The sequence below is a fragment of the Rhinoderma darwinii genome, chromosome 2 (genome assembly GCF_050947455.1).
Source record: "Rhinoderma darwinii isolate aRhiDar2 chromosome 2, aRhiDar2.hap1, whole genome shotgun sequence".
Classification (NCBI taxonomy): Eukaryota; Metazoa; Chordata; class Amphibia; order Anura; family Rhinodermatidae; genus Rhinoderma; species Rhinoderma darwinii.
This window is the reverse complement of record NC_134688.1, coordinates 171,563,431-171,583,662: the sequence shown is the minus strand read 5'-3', so window position 1 is coordinate 171,583,662 and position 20,232 is coordinate 171,563,431.

Genomic DNA, 20,232 nt, shown 5'->3' with positions numbered 1-20,232 from the left:
TGTATGGCGCTATCTACAGAGGGGGGGCTGTATGGCGTTATCTACAGGGGGGGGGCTGTAAAAAAGGCACTATCTACAAGGGGGGGGGTTGTGTGACACCCAGGGGAGGGGGGGACCCAGTCAAAAGTTTGCTATGGGGCCCAGTCTTTCCTAGTTACGCCCCTGATTACAGCTGACACCCGGGACTAACGACAGGAATAGAGATCGCGTTGTTAATAATCAATGATGTTGGAAATTTTACAAAAGTTCTGCTTATGACACTTTACAGTGCATAGTAATAAACAAGAGAATCAAACTATCTTTATAATGATTTTACACAATGAAAAAGTTATTATAAATCAAATTATACTGAGTGACATGCTACATTTGCTACACAGTCGCAAAAGAGCAGATCTTGAGCATGTTAAACCAGGTCCCTTCACAGAATATTAATTTGATATCAGTGTTAACAGCAGAATTGCATAGGTCACACTTCATTACTAAAAGACCATAGCGGTCCTTCCTCTCCCACTTTGTGTGATATTATTAAAGCTTACAAGTCGACTGAAAACAGGAGTTTAAATACTATACACATAAATGCAACCTGTATTTAGAGTAAAACAATTCAGAACAATAACTCAAGCCGACTAAATTTTAATTCAAGGGCATATAAGGGAGACAGAGAAAATGGGAATTATTGTGGGGAGTTTACTAAAACTGGCATTTTATATCTCAATATAACTCAAGAGCACTGGAATATATTGCCCCAAATTTATTAGAAGGCGCACACTTCTTTAAAAATTGGGCGCATCTTTGACTCTCCATGCACCAGAAATTGCACTCTGCGTCTGTTATGAGTCGGCGTAGATTTGCGCCATAACTTGTGGCAAAGTGTCAAAGTGTCATCCACGGTAGGCCCCTTCTGCTTAACACCACTTTTTTAAAAGCACAGAGGTGTAGAAAGTCGCATATTGAAGCGCAAATATGGCATGGGCCATAATTTGTGACTATTTTATGCCATAAAAGTGTCATAAAGGCTTTAATAAATTGGACAAAATGTAACTTATCACAGATCAATTGTCTACCAAAATCTATCATTTGCAGAATGGTGGAATCTATCTATCTATCTATCTATCTATCTATCTATCTATCATTTATGCAGAATATAGTTATATAAATAATTAAAACTACATAAATAAAAAATCTGAAAACTCGAATTCTTTACTTACTATATGTAACTTTATCTACAGTAGAAAGCCCCTTATGCTGTAGGCCTGACAACCTAAATTGAGACCCTTTGTTAATCAAGCACTAACTACTATAAGAGTATTTTCAAACATGGCAGATTGGTTGCAGAAATATCTGCAACAAATTTGTTCCGTAAATTTGAAAAGGCTGTTTCTGCAGAATGTGTGTGGATTTCTTCCAAATGAAAAATTAGTTTCTGATAGGATCTTCTATTGCATTTGGAATAAATTATTTGGAAATATGTACCATATTTTTTGGACTATAAGACGCAGTTTTTAGAGGGAATAAATCTTGCTAAAAAGTCCCTGCGTCTCATAGTCGGCAGTCAAGGAACCCGGCAGCGCCAGGCCCCCTGACCGCTCCTTACTTAACCCCTTCCCGACCCATGATGTGCTGGCACATCATGGAGCGGGGAGGGGATGCTGTATGTAGCGGGCTCACGCTCCATACACTGCAGGTGTCAGCTTCTGACACACTGCTTTAACGGCCAAGAACAGCGATCACACTGATCCTGGCCGTTTAGGTAGTTAAATGCCACGGTGAATAGCGACCGCGGAATTTATAGTGGTTTTCCCATGAAGGACATTTATGACATATCCACAGGAGAAGTCATAAATGTCAGATAGATGTGGGTCCCACCTCCTTAACCCTGTTCTATCTTACCCAGCTCCGCTGTCTCCCAGCCACTTCCTGCTAACATGGTCGAGTTACGCAAACAGCGTGACTCGGTGGGCTACGCAGTTTCCGTAACTCCCATAGAACTGAATAGTAGTTACGGAAACAGCATAGCATGCTACGCTGCTTCTGTAACTGCCATTCACTACTATGGGAGTTACGGAAACAGCGTAGCTCAGCGAGTTATGCTGTTTCCGTAACTCATCCATGTATTGCAGTGCATTGTACCAGCGATCTAATGATCGCTGGTTCAAGTCCCCTAGGGGAACTAATAAAATGTGTAAAAAAAAAAAGTTCGATACATTTTCAGGAGTGTAAACATTTTTAAAAGTTAAAACAAAAACCCTTTTCCCATTTTTCCCCAAGCACAATGTAAAAATAAAAAAAATAATAAAAAAATTGGTATCGCTGCGTCCGTAAAAGTCTGAAACTATTACAATATAGCGTTATTTGACTCACACAATAAATGGCGTAAAAAAATAATTTAAAACCCCAGAATCACTCTCTTTTGGTCACCATAAAGCTAAAAAGAATGAAATAAAAAGTGATTAAAAAAATCGTATGTACCAAAAAAATTGTACTAATATAAGCCCTCACACCGCTCAAATGATGGAAAAATATAAGTTATGGCTCTCAGAATGCAGTGAAACTAAACAAATATTTTTTTTTTAACCAATAGTTTTTTCTTTGTAAAAGAAGTAAAATATGAATTTTTTTCCTATTTTCTGTTGTCTAAAACTTGGGTGCATCTTATAGTCAGGTGCGTCTTATAGTACGAAAAATACGGTATGTCACTAGAAAAGAATAGTAGTTGAAAATAGTTTAATCCCATAGTCTTAACTTCTCCATTGATTTCAATAGGGAAAAGTAGTGGCTGATGGATATACATGGGTCGCAGAAACTCTATGGGAATAAATACTTTTTGTGTTAATTTCTTTTTCTAGTGACATACATATTTTCATACACATATTACTTATGCCAAAAGTGGCAGCAGATCCTATCAGAAACTACTCTTTTAATTTGGAATTCGTTTTTGGAAATAAATATGAGGATCCTATGTGGACTAAAAGTAGTCAAGTGTATATGGTTTTAGGATTTATTAAGATTAATATTATGGCTATATTAATAGCAAAAACATGTTATTAAAAATAAAATCCTTTTGGAAAAGTTTTCCTACATTCATAATAAGATGTGATCCAGTTTTTGGTACTCTTGTTAAGGTGCTGTGTCTGGTATTGGGACTAAGCTGCAGTGCCAGTCCTTGGACAAGATTTGGCATGTTCACTAGAAAAAGCTTCAAATTTCATACAACCCCCTTTAAATATTTACTAACCTTTCAACAAACTTTGCATTAATCAATAGTACAAGCAAATATAAGAAACTTTGTAATATATCTTATTAAAGAAAAATGCCTCTTTCTTCACTCATAAGGCTGGGTTCACACGACCATGTTACGTCCGTAATGTACGGAACGTATTTCGGCCGGAAGACCCGGACCGAACACAGTGCAGGGGGCCGGGCTCCTAGCATCATAGTTATGTACGATGCTAGGAGTCCCTGCCTCGCTGCAGGACAACTGTCCCGTACTGTAATCATGTTTTCAGTACGGGACAGTAGTTCCACGCAGAGGCAGGGACTCCTAGCGTCGTACATCACTATGATGCTAGGAGCCCGGCTCCCTGCACTGTGTTCGGTCCGGGTCTTCCGGCCGAAATACGTTCCGTACATTACGGACGTAACATGGTCGTGTGAACCCAGCCTTAGGCTCCTTTCCTTCCTCACTGCTAAATCCGTCTTGAGAAACTAGATGGTTACTCAACTTACAGAAGGATCAGGTTACATGCTGCCCATTGAGGCCTATGTAGAGAGAGAGAGGAAGCAGGAGCAGAGTTGGAGAGAGGTAGAGAGAGAGACAAAGATGCTGCAGCAGCTTCTAGTAAGTATTTTTTCTCATCCCAGTGCTAAATTCACAGCTAAACAGCTCATAACTGTGATATAATCTCCTCCTTGCTGCTGCAGCTTCTATGAATATGATAGATAGAGAAGGGAAGGCAGGAATCTCCTCTTCTCTGTGTGCAGTGCAAAGAAAGCTGTGATAGCAGTTAATTTCAGAGACAACGAAGAATTAGGGATCGAGCCTGCAGAGGGGAAAATTGCTAAAATAATCAGGATACAAGTCATATAACGGACAGAAATAGTGTTATATATGTGTACATGAGGAATGACAGCTTATTCTGAAAAGTCACCTTAAAGGCATTAAGTTATAGTGGTATAATCAACAGGATACCAGATTAGGTATTTGGTAAATTACAATCTCAGACCTAGGGGGTCACTGCCCCCTCAAGGGCTCATGTACACGACTGATCCTTGTGTACAGAACCACACAGGCTCTGTTGGATGCCATATGTATAGAGCTGCTCTCCCCTATAAGTATTGCTTTTAGGTGAGAATACCTCCGTACCTGTGACATCCAAAGGAGCATGCCATATTTTATTTTTTCTGTCAGATTCAAATGAAATTCGACAGAACAAACCTTTGCTTGTATGAAATTGGAGGCATAAGGAGTTTCAGTAGAGGTACAGTAGAAACCACATGCACCCAAAATGAAATCAGAATGTGGCTGTGTTCGTGAGCACGAAGTATGAGAGACCCCCTAACATTTTGGGCATATATATATATATAGGTAGAGATAAGCAGCACTCTGCGACAGATTCCAACACGGTAATGGGTGCAAGCAGGTAATCCAGATCCGTGGATTATAAAACATAAACAAAATAAATCCCACAGCACTCCGATGGTTCCAAAAAGTATGTGATTTATTCAGTCAACAGCTGCAACGTTTCCGTCCTGCTATAGGACCTTTTTTGAAAAAGAACCTATCGGGAGAATAGAGTTTCTGCGACCCATGTATATCCATCAGCCACTACTTTTCCCTATTGAAATCAATGGAGAAGTTAAGACTATGGGATTAAACTATTTTCAACTACTATTCTTTTCTAGTGACATACCGTATTTTTCGTACTATAAGACGCACCTGACTATAAGATGCACCCAAGTTTTAGACAACAGAAAATAGGAAAAAAAATCATATTTTACTTCTTTTACAAAGAAAAAACTATATATATACTTACTAGTCTAAATGTACACTTAATTAACAAGTTTATGTTGCAATAATGTGCCTGATTTTTATTATTATATTATTATTACTTAGGCATGTGTGACATGGACTTTCCAATTTCACAACATCTTTAGTCACTGTAACATATAAGGAGTCTCCAAACCACAAAGTGGTAATAATCATATTCAAAGAACCAAGTGCTGCATAACTAAATCTTAATATTGTAAATTTTAAAATTAATGAACTCTGGAACCTATTAGAAGGAGATTAGTATCACTCTATGCTCTCAACCTACAGTCATCATTAAAACCAATTATTTTTTGATACTTGAACAACTCATGGTTTCATTAAGTTGAAACTATATGACTTATGCAAAATCGTGAAGATTAGCCCTAAAATAGCTTTAATCCCTTTCAGTGGTATAAGAACTCTAGCCAAGATACTGTTCATATCATGGAGTTCAAAAATTATAAAATGTAGAAGTCAATAATACTTTTTCTTGTCAGCCACCGGATGCCATCAGGATATATTAACAGACCTCTTTAGAATAATATGAATATTTTCCTGTATCAATTATATTAAAGGAAAGAAGTTTTCTTAATTATTTTGTAATGTTGATGAGAACCTTACAACATGTTTTTTTCTTGATAAATTTAACAGCAATTACAACTGGGGCCACCATTGTTAAGTAGTAAGATCTAAACACAGAGTATTTGAGCAGAGAGTGAAATTATAGCTTACTATATATCACAAACTATTTCTTAACATATAATCTAACCAGATGTGTAATTACTGTAATGTGTAGATGTGAGATCTGAGGTCATGAGGAACACCCATTACTTACTTTCAATAGTAGAATAGCTTCATCACCTGAGATGTCTAAAGTATACGTTATTTATTTTCGCTAATAGTACTACAAGTAATTGTAATATCCCCGGAAATTAACTAGTTAAAATGAATTACATGCAACTATAAAGCTCACAGCATGGGTTTACAATACATACGTTATTGCTTCTTAAATTTTTATTATAGATAATATTTTTCAAAGTATGAGATATAGTTATAATGTTACCATTTGATAATGTGAATTCCCAGTGAATGACATGCACTGATTCATAGACATGTCCAGATTATAAAAATGACAACAACACAATTAATTACACAAATCAAAAATAACAGGGCAAATTTAAATTTAGTTATTCAGTACACACTATAAAATTGTCAATACAGCAATAACATTATTAATGCTGATAAATAATAATCATAATAATAATAATAAGTATATTAATCGTGAATATAATTAAACTTTGATACTATTTAAAAGAAAGTTTCATTAGTGCTAGCATTGGTATGTAAAGCAGAAAAAAGCAAAAGGTGGCACATTTTAAGAGAGGCCATACCCACCCATCTTAGTTATTGCTGGCTGTGCTGATGTTGACAGTTCCATGCGCCCACTCTGGAATTAATCTCTTAAACAACAGATGAGTGTCAGATGCCAATTGAAGACCAATGGTGGAAAACGTAATCTTGTGTGTTGGATATTTGCGTTGCTTATCGTCCGTCGTCCAAAATCACTAATGTATTGCCATATCTAGACACAGAAAGTCCTTAATGCTACCAGAGTCAGAAATCAGTAAGATACTGCCTCTCATTCATCTCTAAGCTGGTAACCAATTGGAGGTGGTTCTTAGGGATGCCCAGTCTATGCTACTAGGGTTAAGGGATACTACTCTCAACAACGTATTATCTGCAATAATATGTGCAAGTAGTGCAAGAGGCATCTTTTTTATATTTTTTATTTTATGTAGCTATTTTTTCCATGCAGACATATTAAGTAATATAGTCACACGTTCAAATTGTGTATTCCAACATAACAAGAGCAGTGCTCGGCTCCAATATACTAGTACATACATCAAAGTGCTTCAGTAGCTGATCAACAAAGGTTACAGAAGTTGCAACCGGATCCCTATAGCCTATACGTCCTTCATCCACATAAGAGAACAGGAGGTCTGTGGGGAGGTAACATACTAATTACACAATGATGTAATAAATCCATACAGAGCCATCTCACTCTTCATATAAACACTTCATTGTCATGGTTTTGATAGGATGACTCAACTAAGACCAAGAAGGGAGAATCCTGCTTAGTGATGATTGTATTGAAGAACTTCATTTGAAGTTTTATTGTCAGTCTCACAAGGCCAGTCTATAAACTCTAACAAATGGGATTCGTGTATGTAATTTTACTCCAGTGTTTCTGTTCACTGCAGATCTGCAATAGCCACCTAGTGAACTAGAAGAACAGACAGTAAAGGAGTCTATAGACATTGGGTACATTATTATTTGTTGTCGACAATTAATTGGCAACATTATTTAGTGAAAATGACCAATAACTGACGAGCTTTTAACATTTTAATCTGAGTAGATGCTATAAAAGGGGTATTTTGCCACAATTTTTTCCCTTTCTGCACATAAATGTTTTTTCTATTGGTCAAAAATACAGTGGTCCATCTATCGCACACTTTACGGACACGTTCAGACACGGTGGAAATTTTTCGCTGCGGATTGAGCCTCACATTTGCGGCAATTACACATTGAATCTGCTGCACATTTTGCACATTTGAGGGTTTATCCAGACATGGCAGACTTCGCAACTACTCTGCAACAGACTGAGCGTGCTGTGGAATGTAAATTTCACACCACAAGCCATTTTCCGCACCATTATTTTTAGCAACGTCTGCACTAAGTTTACTAAAAAGCTAGAAAAATCAAAGAAAAAAAAGTCTGCTGCGGATTTCTATTGTGGCCTGTCTGCAGCGGAATTCTACAGCAAATCTGCCACATGCTAAGGTTGAGTTCACACGTTGCAAATTTGTTGCTGATTTTTCATGGATTTGTTGTGGATTTTCATCACAGATTTTACCCTTTGCAAAGCAAAGGATGAGATCTCCGTCAAATCAACAGCTGAACCTGCAACAAATCCACGTCAAATCTGCGACGTGTAAACTCAGTCATGTCTGCGGCTCGATTAAACCTCCAAAGCGGTTGGTCAACCCAACACCTTTATAGCCCACAATGATTCCATTACATGAAGTTTACAAGTTGCAGAAAGCAAAGCAAATGTAAAAGCAATGATAACAACAAAGCTGGAAAGTAGTGAAATAAGTCCTCATCAATTTGCAGAACAACAATTATGTCACAAAGAATTATACAGATTATCGGAAATGTTTCACAGCCAGTACTTCAATCTTTTCAGAGGTGTAACTTGAAGCTCTTGAGCCCCAATACAACATCTCTACCAGGCCCCCAACTTGCCATGTGCCATTTAATACTGGTGTTTTGTAATGTGGCAGTGAGACATTTGGACCCGTTCAGGCATCAGGACCCGGTTGTGACTGCTACCTCCTATTTTCTAGAGATTGAGAATCAGTAAGATCCTGTGGATATCATTATAATTAGATGTTATACATTTTTCTACAAGTGATACAGAAAGGAAAGTAATGTATATCATTTAAAACTACAGGCGTTCTTCAAAAGTCTACATCTACGGAGGAGCTGGATTAGAAAGGTCTCTTTTTTGAACCAATTCCAAACATTACTTATGCTGCATCTTTTGGCCATTCATTTAATCACAAACTAATCTTTAAATCACAAAGTTATGGGCTGCCATGAAACTGATTTATGTTATGCATTTTTCTTGAATAGATCTGGAAGGTACAGTAAAGGGGGATTAGAAGTTTTATCCTGATCTTTTGATTGCTTTATAAATTCATGTCAGGATAAAGACATGTCCTTTTAAATATCAAAACACAATTTCTATGTGTAGCATAAATAAGAAGATTCCCCTCATAACTTTGGCACATGTAATGCTATCATTTGTTTCTGTCTGGATAGTGTCTTGATAGTGTCTGACACAGACCACCTTCTTGATTTATACATTATTATTGCACTGTGCATTACTGTGTTAACGCAGCTTTCAATGTCAAAAACTCCTTTGCAATCTTAAAAGCCATGTTAAATGACATGATTGTTCATTGCATTAGTGTATTCCGTGCAGACTAATAGATCAAAAGCATTTTACTGACTACTGTTCCATGTTTAGTTATTATTTGTTTTACTTTTACGTATTTATTTATTAACGTGTTTATTTCCTCTAAATTGCGCTTTCTAGTCATTTATTTTACCGTTTTGTGTGTGTCTTCGTTATTGATACAGATATATACTTACATGCAGATGAAAACAAGCTGGACTAAAAACAATTTAAAGTAAAGTAAAGGAGTAGTCCCACTCTAGACAATTAAGGCAAAGCTACAAGGTATGCCATAAAACTCTGTTAGGTGTGGGTACCATTTCTTGTACCCAGCTATTTTTTTCTTGTACCCAGCTATTTTGAGATGGGGTTCCGCTAAGCATACTTGTTGAATTGTTTCTGTAATTCCTACAGATCTTAATAACGAGCACTGCACATGTGGGGCCACCTCTCCATTGATCTTTCCCCTGGATGCGGAAGCTGCCGGCTGCCTCACCTAGCGGGCCTTTTTTTCATGATAGGTGGGAGGATCCTGTGGATGAGCTATAAATGTCTGTAGTGGGAACAGTGTGCTATAAAATATAAATCAGTGCAGTAGTTCTGTATATAGAATTGGTCCTCATTCACATTGCCAGAGATCCATGTTGTACTGATATGACACCTATAGGAATTCAGGTATCATACTACCACCATGTGCCTCCGGTTTCAAAATTGTGGCATGTTCCATCGCATGTTAAATTTTGGAGATATTCTCCCCTAGAAGGGGAGAATATGATGCCTCACGGAGGAACCATACAGTAGCACATAGGAACTAGTGACTGTAGTGACTCTGTGTGTAATTGTACAGGTCCTATGCACATGATTTTACTGTATGTATTAGGCCTAATTGCTAGAAAACTCTAATCACGGGCTGGGATGACTAGTGACATGGCTTGGCTGTTACCAACCTGATTTCTATTTTGTATGCACAATGCCAATCTGAGTTAAAGCTAAACAGCCAAGTTATTTGAGACATGCTTGTTGCTGAGGCTTACTGCCATATTGATGGCACGGTTATTGATTCCGCACAGTTATTTTCCGCAATGTCTGAACTAAGTTTCCTAAAAATGTATAGAAACAAATGTAAAAAACGGCTGCTGCAGAATTCCACTGCGGACTGTCCGTAGCGGAATTCAACAGCAATTTGCCCGAAGTGTGCCAGTTTCACGGTCACATGTAGTGTACATACAACCTATTAGTTACACCCAAACTCCCCCTATGTAGCATTGTAGTCTGTCTGCATCCTCATGTGGGTTAGTGTGCAGTGGCGCAATAAGTAGATTATAGGCCCTGGACTGTTCCACAAACTTGGGCCCCCCTTCCCCACCGCCGCTCTGCCGTGTCTATAGTGAACACCACCTTTTTGTGCGAGCATTGACAAATGGTTGTTACGATTCCCCTTGTCAAAGGGCTGTGTCCCTACATACTGACAGTCTCCAAACATCGCTGACAGTATAACACTGTTCATGGACACATCCTCTTGACAATGGGAATGGTAACACACATGTGTCTATCAGTCATGGATACATAAAGATATGTAGAATACAAGGATTTCCTACAACAGACATGTCAGGAGAGGTCACAGATGCTCTATAGATCCAGTGACTCACAGGTGATGTCTTCTCTGATGGGAGTCGTTTTCTTTTCTTCTCCATCTGACACAGACCGTTATGGCGACTTCTTCTGATGAGACATCTTTGCCCATCACTTCTGCAGCCATTTCCAGCCTCTATAGAAACACACAAATTTAGACACCAAGGCCCAGGACCATACATTGAAGGGGTTGTCCGGGCACAGACTTTTTTTCATTCTGATGACCTATCGATGTACCTGGACAACCTCTTTTACTCAGACTAATAAATTTGGACCCCAGATTAGATCATAGAATACATACAGACTCAGACCTTCTAAACTATTGCAGTCCCCAGACCAGACGCCCCTAAACAAATACAGAACCCAGAACAAGCACCATAAATAAATACAGACATCAGATCCGACCCCCTACCCTAATAATGACCCCAGACCTGACTCTCTTAATACAGACCCCAGACCAGACCTCCTAAACTAATACAGACCCCTAAATAAAGACCCCTAAAAAAATACAGACCCTAGACCAGGCCCACTAAATACAGACCCCATAAACTAATATAGACCCCAGACCCCTAAATACAGACCCCCTAAATACATACCTCTGACCTCAAACTAATACAGACCCCTAAATACAGACCCCAGACCTGACCCCCTACACTAATAATAACCCCAGACCTGACTCCCTTAATACAGACCCCAGACCAGACCCCCTAATCTAATACAGACCCCAGACCAGACCCCTAAATACAGACCCTTACATAAAGACCCCTAAACTCATACAGACCCTAGAACAGGCCACCTAAATAGACCCCATAAATTAATACAGACCCCAGACCAGACCCCATAAATATACCCCAGACGTCAAACTAATACAGACCCCTTAAATACAGAGCCCAGACCCCTTAAAATAATACAGAGCCCTAAATATACAGACCCTAAACCCAGGGGCGTAGCTAAAGGCTCATGGGCCCGGGTGCAAGAATTCAGCTTGGGCCCCCTACCCCTCCCCAACACCACCATCATCAGACCACTTCGCGCGCCTATGCCCAGACGCCTTACCCAACAGCCCCCATAGTATAATGCCCCCATACAGTATAATGCTCCCATAGCTGCCCCCACACAGTATAATGCCCCATAACGTATAAAGCCCCACCATAACAGCCCCATACCGTATAATGCTCCCCATATCAGTCCCCACAATATAATGACCCACATAGCTTCACCCATACATTATAGTGCCCCCATATCAGCCCCCATACAGTATAATGCCCCCCATATGAGCTTCACTTACAGTATAATGCCCCCAATATGAGCTCCCCATACAGTATAATGCCCCCCATGTGAGCTCCCCATACAGTATAATGCCCCCATATCAGCTCTCCATGCAGTATAATGCCCCCCATATGAGCTCCCCATACAGTATAATGCCCCCATATCAGCTCCCCATACAGTATAATGCCCCCCATATCAGCTCCCCATATAGTAAAATGCCCCCCATATCAGCTCCCCATACAGTATAATGCCCCGCATATGAGCTCCCCATACAGTATAATGCCCCATATCAGCTCCCTATACAGTATAATGCCCCCCATATGAGCTCCCCATACAGTATAATGCCCCCATATGAGCTCCCCATACAGTATAATGCCGCTATATCAGCTCCCCATACAATATAATGCCCCATATCAGCTCCCCATACAGTATAATGCCCCCCATATGAGCTCCCCATACAGTATAATGCCCCCATATGAGTTCCCCATACAGTGTAATGCCCCCATATCAGCTCCCCGTAGAGTAAAATTCCCTCCATATGAGCTCCCCATACAGTATAATGCCCCCCATATGAGCTTCCCATACAGTATAATGCCCCCCATATGAGCTCCCCATACAGTATAATGCCCCCATATGAGCTCCCCATACAGTATAATGCCCCACATATGAGCTCCCCATACAGTATAATGACCCCATATGAGTTCCCCATATAGTGTAATGCCCCCATATCCGCTCCCCACAGAGTAAAATGCCCCCCATTTGAGCTCCCCATACAGTATAATGCCCCCAATATGAGCTCCCCATACAGTATAATGCCCCCATATGAGTTCCCCATACAGTGTAATGCCCCCATATCAGCTCCCCATAGAGTAAAATTCCCTCCATATGAGCTCCCCATACAGTATAATGCCCCCCATATGAGCTCCCCATACAGTATAATGCCCCCATATGAGCTCCCCATACAGTATAATGCCCCACATATGAGCTCCCCATACAGTATAATGACCCCATATGAGTCCCCCATATAGTGTAATGCCCCCATATCCGCTCCCCACAGAGTAAAATGCCCTCCATTTGAGCTCCCCATACAGTATAATGCCCCCCATATGAGCTTCCCATACAGTATAATGCCCCCATATGAGCTCCCCATACAGTATAATGCCCCCCATATGAGCTCCCCATACAGTGTAATGCCCCCCATATGAGCTTCCCATACAGTATAATGCCCTCCATATGAGCTCCCCATACGGTATAATGCCCCCCATGTGAGCTCCCCATACAATATAATGCCCCCATATGAGCTACCCATACAGTATAATGCCCCCCATACAGTATAATTCCCCCATATCAGCCCCCATGCAGTATAATGCCCCCCCCATACAGTATAATTCCCCCATATCAGCCCCCATGCAGTATAATGCCCCCCATACAGTATAATTCCCCCATATCAGCCCCCATTCAGTATAATGCCACCCCCCCCTGAAATATCAGCCCCCCCATGGAGTATAATTCCCCCCCTGCAATATCAGCCCCCCCATACAGCATAATGCCCCATATGTGTATAATAGAAAAATAGCATAATTACTTACCTATCCCTGTTCCTTCGCCTCCTCCGGTGTGTGCTATGAGTGACTCGGCACAGACAGGCGCGATGATGTCACTACATCCCGCCTGCCTGCGTTGAGCCGCTCAGGGCACGGTGAATGCTGGATCAAGGAGACGTCAGCTCCTTGCTCCAGCATTGAATGGAACCGGGACCTCAGTGAGTGACTCGCGACCCCCCGGAGGTCTTCACACGAATCCCCAGGGGGACGCGACCCACAGTGTGTAATGTATTGTGTTGTATTGTGCAGTTTGCGGTGGAGAGGAGGGTGGGCTGTAATTTAACGGCCCCACCCTCCACCGAAAAACAGCACAATGCAACACAATACATTACATTACAAGGCACCACAATACAACGCAACACAACACAGCCTCTGTAGCTCACCTGGAGTACGTCGCACCGGCTCTTCCACTGCACTAACTGGAAGACGTGTCACGTGACAACATGGTCACATGGTACACTAAGTGTACCATGTGACCGTAATCAGGAAGTGCCGGCTTCACGGCACAGAAAATTAATGCATGCTGCTTGCTGTATGGCAACGGGGGCCCGTGGGCCCCCCAGGCTTAGGGGCCTGGTCGCAACTGCGACCGCTCCAACCCCTATAGCTACGCCACTGCCTAAACACCTTAAACTGAGACAGACCGCCGACCCCCTAAATACAGACCCCAGACCGCTTAAACTAATACAGACACCAAACCTCCTAAATACAGACCAGGCCCCCTAAATACAGTCTCCAAACCAGGCCCCCTAAATAGAGACCCCCACACCAGACCCCTTAAATACAGACCCCTTAAGCAAATCCATCCCCTTATACTTACATAGCAGCTCGCCTCGGTATTCTCTGTAGAGTCTTGCTGCTGCTCATGGAACTGCGGTCATGTGACCAGCAGGTCTCTAAACATTAGTAAGAACTTCAGTGATGAGGTCATGTGACCTTATGTTTAAAGGTCCTTTTGCAGGACATATACAATGCAGTTTCATCTCTGTTTGAAAAAAGTCAAACTTACTCACAATGGCAGGTACACACACTAACAATGGCGGATCATCATAGGGATGTTTTGGGCGGCCGCGATTACAAAGTACAATGTAGTTTTGTCGCGTTGTTGCCGCGATTTTGACGCGAATGGCGGCAACAACGCGACAAAACGACATTGTACTTTGTAATCGCGGCCGCCCAAAACATCCCTATGATGATCCGCCATTGTTAGTGTGTGTACCTGCCATTGTGAATAAGTTTGACTTTTTTCAGTGATTTTACCTCTCTTTATAATATCAAATATAAGTAACCAAATAGTAACCAAATAATTATTATCGTAAATTGTAAAATGCACTGTAATATTTGTGAGACTGATTAGAAATACATATGAGGTCTCCATTATAGACTAAAATATTTTCGAAACAGAAAGTTATTATTGTAAATCCCGTTCAATTTGTTAAAGGGAATGTCTCATTAGAAAGGAACGAATTATTTTAATCTTGTTTCTTTAATAAATATATATATATATATATATATATATATATATATATATATATATATATATATATATATACACACTACCGTTCAAAAGTTTAGGCTCACTTAGAAATTTCCTTATTTTTGCAAGAAAAGCACAGTTTTTTTCAATGAAGATACATTAAATTAATCAGAAATACACTCTATACAATGTTAATGTGCTAAATGACTATTCTAGCTGCAAACGTCTGGTTTTTAATGCAATATCTACAAAGGTGTATAGGTGTTAGAAGGCTAATGAATGATTAGAAAACACTTGAAAACCCTTGTGCAATTATGTTAGCACCGCTGTAAACATTTTTTCTGTTAAGAGGAGATATAAAACTGACCTTCCTTTGAGCTAGTTGAGAATCTGGAGCATTATATTTATGGGTTCAATTAAACTCTCAAAATGGCTAGAAAAATAGAGCTTTCATGTGAAACTCGACAGTCTATTCTTGTTCTTAGAAATGAAGACTATTCCATGCGAGAAATTGCCAAAAAACTGAAGATTTCCTACAACGGTGTGTACTACTCCCTTCAGAGGACAGCACAAACAGGCTCTAACCAGAGTAGAAAGAGTAGTGGTAGGCCCCGCTGCACAACTAAGCAACAAGACAAGTACATTAGAGTCTCTAGTTTGAGAAATAGACGCCTCACAGGTCCTCAACTGGCAACTTCATTAAATAGTACCCGCAAAACGCCAGTGTCAACGTCTACAGTGAAGAGGTGACTCCGGGACTGGCTAATAAAAGGAAAAGATTAATATGGGCAAAAGCACGCAGACATTGGACAGAGGAAGATTGGAAAAAAAGTGTTATGGACAGACGAATCGAAGTTTGAGGTGTTTGGATCACACAGAAGAACATTTGTGAGACGCAGAACAACTGAAAAGATGCTGGAAAAGTGCCTGACGCCATCAGTCAAGCATGGTGGAGGTAATGTGATGGTCTGGGGTTGCTTTGGTGCTGGTAAAGTGGGAGATTTGTACAAGGTAAAAGGGATTTTGAATAAGGAAGGCTATCACTCCATTTTGCAACGCCATGCCATACCCTGTGGACAGCGCTGGATTGGAGCCAATTTCATCCTACAACAGGACAATGACCCAAAACACACCTCCAAATTATGCAAGAACTATTTAGGGAAGAAGCAGGCAGCTGGTATTCTATCTATAATGGAGTGGCCAGCGCAGTCACCGTTCTCAACCCCATAGAGCTGTTGTGGGAGCAGCTTGACCGTATGGTACGCAAGAAGTGCTTATCATGCCAATCCAACTTGTGGGAGGGGCTTCTGTAAGCATGGGGGGAAATTTCTCCCGATTACCTCAGCAAATGAACAGCTAGAATGCCAAAGGTCTGCAATGCTGTAATTGCTGCAAATAGAGCATTCTTTGACGAAAGCAAAGTTTGAAGGAGAAAATTATTATTTGAAATAAAAATCATTATTTCTAACCTTGTCAATGTCTTGACTATATTTTCCAGTCATTTTGCAACTCATTTGATAAATATAAGTGTGAGTTTTCATGGAAAACACAAAATTGTCTTGGTGACCCCAAACTTTTGAACGGTAGTGTATATATATATGTAATTTGTGGTGCTGTGCTTTTTGTTCATTTTTCTATGTAACTATCCAAATAAATAAAAAATCATGTTTTTACGTTAGCAACTGGAATAAACACAAAAGCCTCATACCATATTTTTTTTATTTTCGCAGCTCACTTTTAAGCTTTGCTGTGTAGAGTGGAGAAGAGTCAGCAGAGTAATCTTATTATTGGAGAGGAAGAGATATAATAACAGATTCCAACTTTATTGTACTGGAGGCCTAGACGAGGCAGAATAACAGAACTATACACACAGATAAGACTCTGAAGGCATCTCCCATTTCACTCCCTGGTCTTTGGGGGAGAAATACTACATTCCTGGAGCCTGTTTTAGTTTATAGACACGTTTCTGACCGTTAACTCCTCTAATTTCAGATGTCATAAAGCACTTACACCTTACTGCATTGTCTATATAGAAGAAACAGGTGGGAAGTGTGTTACCTTGAATATGGCATCTCTCAAAAATAAGCTACAACAATAAAAAGTAATAACCCCAGTATTCCTCTTCTGCATACTTACATTTAATTACTGAAACTAAAATGAAATATATGATACATCCTTGCTTCCCTTTTATTACATAATTCAGTATATCCTAATCTTCATATTGATGTTCGAGAACTGATTTAAGGTGAGTCGTTTCCGCTGAACTGTAATTCTTTCTTTTATACATGACAGCTTTATGTAGTCACAGTTATAACTGACCTTACAGATTCAGAGCAGCCAGAAATAATAACGACATTTTAAATGGGGTGATTCTTAAGTACAAAAGTGATTGCCTTCACATGCAGGTATGCATTTTATTATATAACAATTTAAAGTTTGATAAATCCGTGGATGGAAGCTGCCTATTGATAACATACAGTATGTACAGGCAAATGCATATAATGTAAAAGTTAATGTTTGTCTATTTAAACCATACCAAAAATAGACAAATGATTTAAAGCTGTCCTTACACATAGGATAACTGAGTGCAACCATATTTGCTGTGACTTTTTAATTAGCTTCACAGAAACTGATGGTAAACTGTCACTTTGTTATCAATTGAACACGCTGAGACATTTTTCTTCAGCTTACCATCAGTTTCTGAGAAGGTGACTACCAATATGGCAGAAATTCCTGTTGTCACTCACTTCTGCAAAAATGGATGGCACAATTGAAAAAATGTTAGGGTAAGTAAATAGAACGTAATTGCCAAAACGGAGCGTAATACGGCGGTCTGCATTAGCCCTAAGGCTAGATTCACACACAAAATCAGTACTGCATAACAAAATTGCAAGGAAAAATATTTAAATTTTTCTTATGCAAAATACTGAACAGATCTGCACTGTGTGTGAGCTGCCTACCACCACCTCCATACGAAAAAAATAAATAAAAAATAACAGTACAATAAAAAAAATCTTAGATAAGGATTGCATTGACAGACTATACTCAGATAACATAAAGCGCCAGTTTCTTAAAGAGACAGTATAAGTTGATTTGTATTTCGTATTTGCACTGACACTGGTAAAGTGTAGCAAGGATAGGCCATTAGTTGTATGCAGGAGTGGACACAAGCAGGAGAGGACACCCACACAAGAAGAGTATATGGGTCTCTAGCTCTCCAATAGCTCAACATAGCGCAAACCATTATGTCTGTCTATCAAACCACCAATAACTGTGAGCTAATAGCTAAGTACCTTACAAGCAATGTAATATACAGTAAGAGGCTGCTTTTTAAGGTGGCAGTGGGTCCCCTTACCTACTGTGCTGATGTGGCATATCTGCCCCTGGTTGTATGGCTATGTAGTCTTTCATTTACATGAACAATTCCTTTGAAAGATTATCTGCACACAATGGTAAAATGTTTTTAAGATCTCCATCATTTTACAAGAGCAACTCTGAATGAATTGGACAGCATTCTGAACTCCTATTTATCACATTATAATATACAAAAGAAAGGCTGGTATACAGGGCCGGTCTAAGGGGTGGGCGACCTGTGCCATTGTACAGGGTGCATCACTCCAGCAGGTGGAAGGGGCGCTGCGCTGGCTCCCTTCGCCTCCTTGTGTTTCAGAAGCGCCCGGGCCCGGCGACTCAGCCTTTCCGCCCAGGCGCTTCTTCTCTCAGTGGTCGTCGCTACCGCTGTAGCAGCCAAAGCAGCTACTAGCGGTGACACTGGGCATGAGGGCGCCCGTGCCATCCACTGGGGGGCCTCCCAATGTTCTGCGCCGCCGCTAGCAACCGCTGTGGCTGCTACAGCCGTAGTGACGCCACACTCAATAGTATCTGCATCCTAAGATACTATTAAACACTATAGCAGAGAAGGGAGGTATCTCTCTGCTCTGCTATCTACAAGACCAGTGGTTCCCAACTGGGGTGATGTGAGAATCCTCCAGGGGGGCCGCGACACCCCTCTGAACCACGGCCGTGATTTCTCTCCTCCTCACAGCATGAAGTGCATGTGATGAGGAGGAGATTTTTTGCAGCATCCGTAGATGACACCCTCCACTCCCGCTTCCTGAAGGAGCGGAATCCCCCTGTGGCCGGGGATTCTGATCCTGGACAGAGCACTTGATGTCTCTGTCCATACATGGACAGTGACACCAGGGGCAACTCCTGAAGCGAAATCCCAGGGGACCTACAGGAGTCTGTCTGCCACTACCTACAGGTGGCTGTGTGCCACTACCTACAAGAGGGCTGCGTTCCACTACCTACAAGGGGGCTGTGTGCCACTACCTACAAGGGGGCTGCATGGCACTACCTACATGGGGCTGTGTGTCACTACCTACAGGTGGCTGTGTGCCACTACCTAGAAGAGGGCTGTGTGCCACTACCTACAAGGGGGCTGAGTGGCACTACCAACAATGGGGCTGTGTGTCACTACCAACATGGAGCAGTGTGCCACTACCTACAAGGGGGCTGTGTGCCACAACCTACAAGCGGGCTGTGTTTCACTACCTACAAGGGGGCTGTGTGGCACAATCTACAAGGGGGCTGTGGGGCACTACCTACAAGGGGCTGTGTGGTACTGTCTACAAGGGTGAAGTGGAGGGCTGTATGGCACTATCCACAAGGTGGAGGTGGGGGACTATGGCACTGTCTACAGGGAGGCTTTATGGCACAATCTACAGAGGGCACTATCTACAAGGGGGGGTCTGTGTGTGGCAGCCAGGGGAGGGGGGATTATACTGTGTGTAGGCCACTAAGCGGACAATATACTGTATAGGGGCACTACAGGGAGCAATATACTGTGTGTGGCACTTAGGGGGCATAATACTGTTTTGGCACAATTAGAGGACAAAATACTGTGTCCTTGAAGGGGTTATAATATATGATATTATTGAATATTATTATAATTATACAGTATGGGGGGCACTAAATGGTCATTATACCATGTGGGGGCACTATATAAGGCATTATACTTTGGGGGGCATTATACTTTTTTATGGGGTATTTTGTTATGATGGGGTTGGGGGCCTAAAGATCATTTCGCACGGGGCGCCATCTATCCTTAGGCCGGCCCTTCTGCTATACATGAAAGACTTTGTACTGTAATAAGTGAAAAATAATATCATGCAGAAATTACAAAATTTGCTGACAAAAG